The sequence below is a fragment of the Amblyomma mixtum genome, chromosome 7 (assembly GCF_055824585.1).
Source record: "Amblyomma mixtum isolate Tamu chromosome 7, ASM5582458v1, whole genome shotgun sequence".
NCBI classification, from domain to species: domain Eukaryota; kingdom Metazoa; phylum Arthropoda; class Arachnida; order Ixodida; family Ixodidae; genus Amblyomma; species Amblyomma mixtum.
The window spans coordinates 48,064,907-48,070,906 of record NC_143018.1 but is presented as its reverse complement, the minus strand read 5'-3'; positions in this window follow the sequence as shown (position 1 = coordinate 48,070,906).

Here is a 6,000-nt window from a genome sequence, read left to right as displayed (position 1 = left end):
TTCTCGTCGCCAGTGTTGATGGTGGAGTTAGTTCGGGGCGTGGGAGCCCCGCATGCGAGGAACCTCTCAAGGCAGTTGCTGGGTGTAGACTGGGGGTTTATTACCGTAGAGGGAGAGGGAGAGAGAGAGAGAGGGCGAGTGTACAAGAACTTTCTCCGCTGTGGGCATACAGACGGTCACGGCAAGGAAATGGGGAATGCGTCAGTCGACGGGGCTGTGGGGATCAGATGTCGTCGGGGGAGACAGACGCATGCTTGCTTTTGTGGGAGCGGCCGGCCCGCGCTTGTTTCTTGGAAGCGGGCGGCGAGTATGCGCGGAGGAGGCAAGGGCTGTTGGCGCGGCCTGGCGTCGCTTGGTCGACGAACACGACAGTTTTTAATAAATTTGCTCTGTTATGCCAAAACTATAGCCTCATATGCACTCACTCATGTCCACTCTGATATGCATATATACTAGGCTCCCTGTGCCGCACATGCCCCAAATGAGGAAAATGTGGCCCAATGCTGCATGATGTGTATTATCTGCCTTTGTCAAGGGAGTATATGTTACTATTGATGTGGTCAGCATTGTTTGCCATAATAAATTTTTCATTGCAGGCATGTCTGGATGGTGACCAAGCATATCCGGCACATGCATGTGTGCACGGAGGGGTCGTCGATTGATGCACTGCATGCATGATCCAAAAAACTGGGTAACTATAGAACATCGTGCAATGCATTGCAGTTGCCACCAGTGGCCTGTCAACCAGCACTGTCTGCAGATTCGACCATTCTACACATATGGGCACATTTGCTCTCGTGCATCAAAATTAGTAAGAATGTCCTCCACGACTTGTGGATAGGTCACGCTAAAGATTTTTAGATATGTAGAGGACTTTTTCATTGTTTCGAAGAAACAATCACCTTTGACCTATCCACAAGTCGTGGAGGACATTCTTACTAATTTTAGACGACTCTCCAAAAGATTGGATTTTACGTTTGAACTCGCCAATGACAGCTGTTTGCAATTTTTAGACTTGAAAATAACCCTTTAGGACGAAGGCTTTTGCTGGAAGTACCAACCGCGTGCACAGAAAAAATTGTTGCCTTTTGATTCCATGCAATCGAAAACTGTTAAACGTGCTATCGCTTTGATGGGCCTTGAGTCATCTCTAAGAAAGCCCTGTTGTCACATGGCGCAGGAAAGCTTTCACGATCAAGTCGCGAAGCTAAAACAGGCAGGCTTTCCCCAGATAGTAGTGAGTTCAGTTGCTGAAGCTCTTCTCAAGAAGATCAAACAAGAAAGGAATAGGAACCAGACAATAGTTGAAGTTGCAAAAAAGAAAGTGAAACCTGTGGTCATCCCGTATCAGCATAAAGTGGCTCATAACCTCAAGCGCGTGGCTAACAAGTTTAAGGTACCCGTGGTTTTCTCAGCCCCAAGGAAACTCTCTTCACTGCGTCGCCTAGTTTCGCAAGATGGTAGCCGCAACTCAGATTGCAAAATCAAACATTGGGCAGTCGGGCCGATGTGTTAATGAGCGGTTAAGGGAACACAATTTGTCTTTGAAGAACGGTACCGGTTCGCACCTGCCGGCGCACATCAGTGAGTGTGGAAAAGATGACGAAAAACAGAAAGCAGGAAAACTGTGTGATGCAACTCTCCAAGGCACCAGCATCTTGTGCAGGAGCACTGACACGCTTGCGCGAGAATTGGCTGAGGCATACCATATAAAGAAAAGCGGTAGTTCATGTGTCAGTGCACCATCTGTGACAATATAAGATAAAGATTTTGCCTTTTTAGATAATTTACATAAGAGGTGAGTCACCTGTGCCCTTCCTATGTGCTTTTCCCGGGTTTTGGCTTGCACGTGGCACTGATGATTATCCATTCTTTGTTGGTATAAATGTCACGTACTTTTTCCGGAATAAAATAGTTGAAAGTTTTCGCCCCGTCGTGTCGACCTTGTCTTATTGTGTCGTCTATCTGTGCGCATAAAAGAAATCTGAGTATGAACCAACTAGCCCCACAACGCATATTAATTGATTAGCTGAGAGATGAACAAGCCGACAAACCCGAATGGTATACTACTCTGAATGAACTTGTTGCCCTGAAATAGTTTTAACCTATGAGTGCTGTCGTTGTTCAGATAGCACCTTTTAATGTATTGTATTTCGCGAACTAGAAGTGCTGGAAACAGATGTCATTTGTGACCAACCTATTCTCTCGATGCCGGGAAATGTACTGCAGAAATTAAGCTCCCTTGGTTACGAACCAACTGACTTCTCTATTGACGACGGTTCGGAAAATATTGAGCTGCTCATCGGGTCTGATCACATATGCGACTTAACGACAGGCAGATCCGTCAAACTGGGGAAACGACTGAGGGCGGTGGAAACATCAGCTGGATGGGCAGGGCCTGTTGAGGACGGTGCCGAGCAGACAAATTGCCTCCATACCTTGGCACTGCGAACCTCAGTAATTGGTAGAGAAACAGCAAATTTTCCTCACATCGCGATGCAGCGGCAGGGAGGCCTTTATGTAGATGACCTGCGAACTGGTGCAGACGACGAAGAAGAGGCCGTGAAGCTAAACACCGAAGCCAACGCGATCTTCCACGCCGGCTCGATGAAGCTGCACAAATGGTCATCGAATAACGAGAGGCTGCGCCAGCTATTTGGGCAAGACTCTAACGAAACCAAGCCCCTGGGATTTCGTCTGGTGTACTCAAGGTATTAGGGCTGACATGGGACACCATATTATATCGCCTGACCTTTGCGCCGTGCGTTGCAGACAACACTGCTACACCAGACACCAAACGATCCATGCTACAAACTACGGCACGGATTTATGACCCGCTGGGATAGCTGTCACCCTTTATCGTGCGGACCAAGATCTTGTTTCAGAATCTGTGGCGACAAAACGTAGAGTGGGATGATCCACTACCAAGTGATGTAGCCAAAAAGTGGATCACATGGTACGGCGAACTAAAACATCTCCCTGAGATAGGTGCCGCGGTACTATGGAGCCGATGTCGGCGGGCAAGCAACAAAGACGGATCTACACATCTTTGCAGACGCCAGTCCCGCGGCGTACGTGGTGGTCGCATACATTACCATCGCCTCAGAAGATGGCCTAACTTCAACTGTAGTGATGAGCAAATCGCGGGTGGCTCCTCTGAAAGAACTCACTCTAGCGAGGCTGGAACTGATGGCATGTTTGCTCGCCGCTCGACTATGCAGATACCTAGTAAGCACTCTCGGGCTGCACCCGGATCGCGTAATTTTGTGCACCGACTCAGCGATCGCGCTTCACTCGATACGGGGAGACGCGGGACGCTGGCAGCAGTTTGTGCGAAACCGTGTCTGCGAAATCCAGCGCGTCACCGGCGGCTATGAATGGAGGCACTGCCCGGGCAAAGAGAATCCCGCTGACCTCCTGATGCGCGGCGTTCCCGTTTCTCGCCTTGACGCCAGTGACGTGTGGCGGACAGGGACCCAATGGCTCCGCAGACCTGATGGCGGATGGCCACACGGACTGGTGCACAACACGTTCACCGATGCGGAACTGAAGCAAAAACAGCCAACGAAGGCGCTGCCAGCCATGTTATCTCACGTGCATTCCCCTGCTTTAATGGACATTGAGCGCTACAGCTCCTTCACAAGACTGATCAGAGTCCCAGCTAGGGTGCTTCGATTCGTCTCAAGGGTGAGACGACGCAACCACGAAGTCGGAGCTCTTACCGCCGAAGAGCTGGATCAGGCTGAAATATTTTGTGTCCACAGCGAGCAGAGGGAGGGCTTCACAGAGAGTTGAAAAGCATTCAGAACCAGCAGGAACTCTCCGGCTAGCAAACGACTTCGTCATTTGGGGGGGGGGGGGGGGTCGGAGACGGAAAGCGCGACAAGATGCGACGCCGTTCGACACGCGATTTCCTCGGTCAGTGACCCTTCTGCGTATGTGTGCGCGCGTGTGTGCGTGTGTGAATGTGTGCGCGTGAGCCGACCAGGCGGCAGGCGTCCGAAAGGGGATCCCCCGTGGCCGTCCCCCCGCGACCATCCCTGAACCAGGCGGCGGGCTGCGAGGTTGGGCAGCGCGGTCGCCCGTCGCCGTTTTCCGGGACCTCTTGACTGTCCAAGTTCGGAGAGGCGGGAGCGGCGGCGGAAGAGGGAGAAAGGAGGACTCGGCCCGTCATCGAAAGAGCAGTGGTGGTGTGAGACGCTAACCGGAAAGGCCGTGCTTCCAATCTTCTTCGGCCAATTAAACCAGTTGTTAAGTTTTACCGGAGTTCCTTCTTTGTGAACGAAAGTAACGAACGCGTACGTAGAGCACGTACTCAAACGGTGCTTTTTAGTGAACGTCCGTGCTCCGATGTAGCGCAGAAGCATAACGCCACACAACGAAAGAGCGAAACCGAAACCGAAATGCGGCTAAGAGCTACCGCTGCCTTGTCATGTGAGGGCCTATTTCGCATGATGCTTTCCAGTATATTTTTTAAGACTAGGCTTCAAGATTAGGACGTCATGCTCTCCCCTAGTTTTTTTTTTTCTCCATGCTCGGCTCCCTGCAACCCGGACGGGCTGGCGGCCAGCACACTTTTTACCTTCCCCTCATCATCGGGACGCTTTTCTCAACGCGGTGGGGACGGGGTCGGAGCGCCGCGCAGTACTGGACGGCAGGTGGGAACGCAAAAGACTTGTCTTCCGCGACAGCCATCGCCGAGTCGGCCAGGCCTGCACTCCCTAGTTTCAAAAAAACAGCGCCCCGCGCCACCGCCCTTGAACTCTGCACGCTTCCTGGAACTCCAGTGTGGGCTTCGTTCGCTGATGGCCGACCTCCGAGAGAGACCTTGACGGACCCCAACAACAGCCGTGCTACGAGCCTTTTACTGCGCTATCTGAACACTCCTCTCGGCTGTTTCAAGATGAGCGACGTCCCATTGGTCAGTGACAATGGCTGTTGTCTTTTTGCAGGTAGCTGCATGCAAGGTTATTAAAACTTCTTCCCTCCATACCTGCCAAGGGATACAGAGCTCACCATTTCTAAATTTCCATGAGACGCATGGAGGAGACAGAAGAGGTTCTCCGCTCAAATGAATCCTGAATGGATTCCGCAGATACTTTCGTGTGCTAGAATTTTCATTTGAAGAATTGCGCACCTGTAAATAAATTGTACAAGTGCCAAATACATTTGCTTTCATCCCGCATTTGACAACAGCCATTTTTTTCATCCTGGAAACATTATCACGTCACTGTAGTGTTGCTGACGTTGTGACACAGCTAAGGAAATTTCGGCTTCAATATGTACCCTTTCTCACAAACAGCTTTTTTTTTTATTTTCATGATAAAGCCTGCGTAAGACGGGGGTTGTCCAGACAGGGAACTGGGACGATGGGAGCAGTGGCGAAAACAGTCCGAGTTCAGCCAGGTCGGGCAGATTGGATTGGATTGGATTTGGGGCTTATCCCTTTGTAACGGGCGGACATTACACGAACGTCCTAGCCAACTTTGTGACGTACGGCACCCGTGACGATGGCGATGCTGCTGAGGCGCGTGTGCATCTTCGTCTTTCCACGAATGTGCGCCTCCTTCACAATCGCCTCTGGGCGAGCGCTTTAACCGGCGTACAGGAACGGCCTCGGGGACGCGAGACGGACAGAATTGGAGATCACTGTGGCTACCAGCATAGGGAGAATGAGAAAGCATTGACGCTGCTCGGCACTCGTCGCCTCTGTTTATCTTTTGCTTTTTGTGTCTGAATTATTTAACCACTGCATTAGCGTAGTTATCTTATGCTTTAATTAAATATAGATATATTTACTCTGATTATACCTTGATTTTATCTCAATCAAGCATTTTTGTTTTTCAAATTTGGCGCCGTGGTTGTTTTCCTCGTCCGTTTACTCTATTCCCGTCCAGTCTATTCAATGGTCCAATCGTATTTCCTGCATATTAATAAATTATTATATGTGAATGAAACGTTGTTGGATTAATTATCACTCGTCGAATGCATTTCATTTCA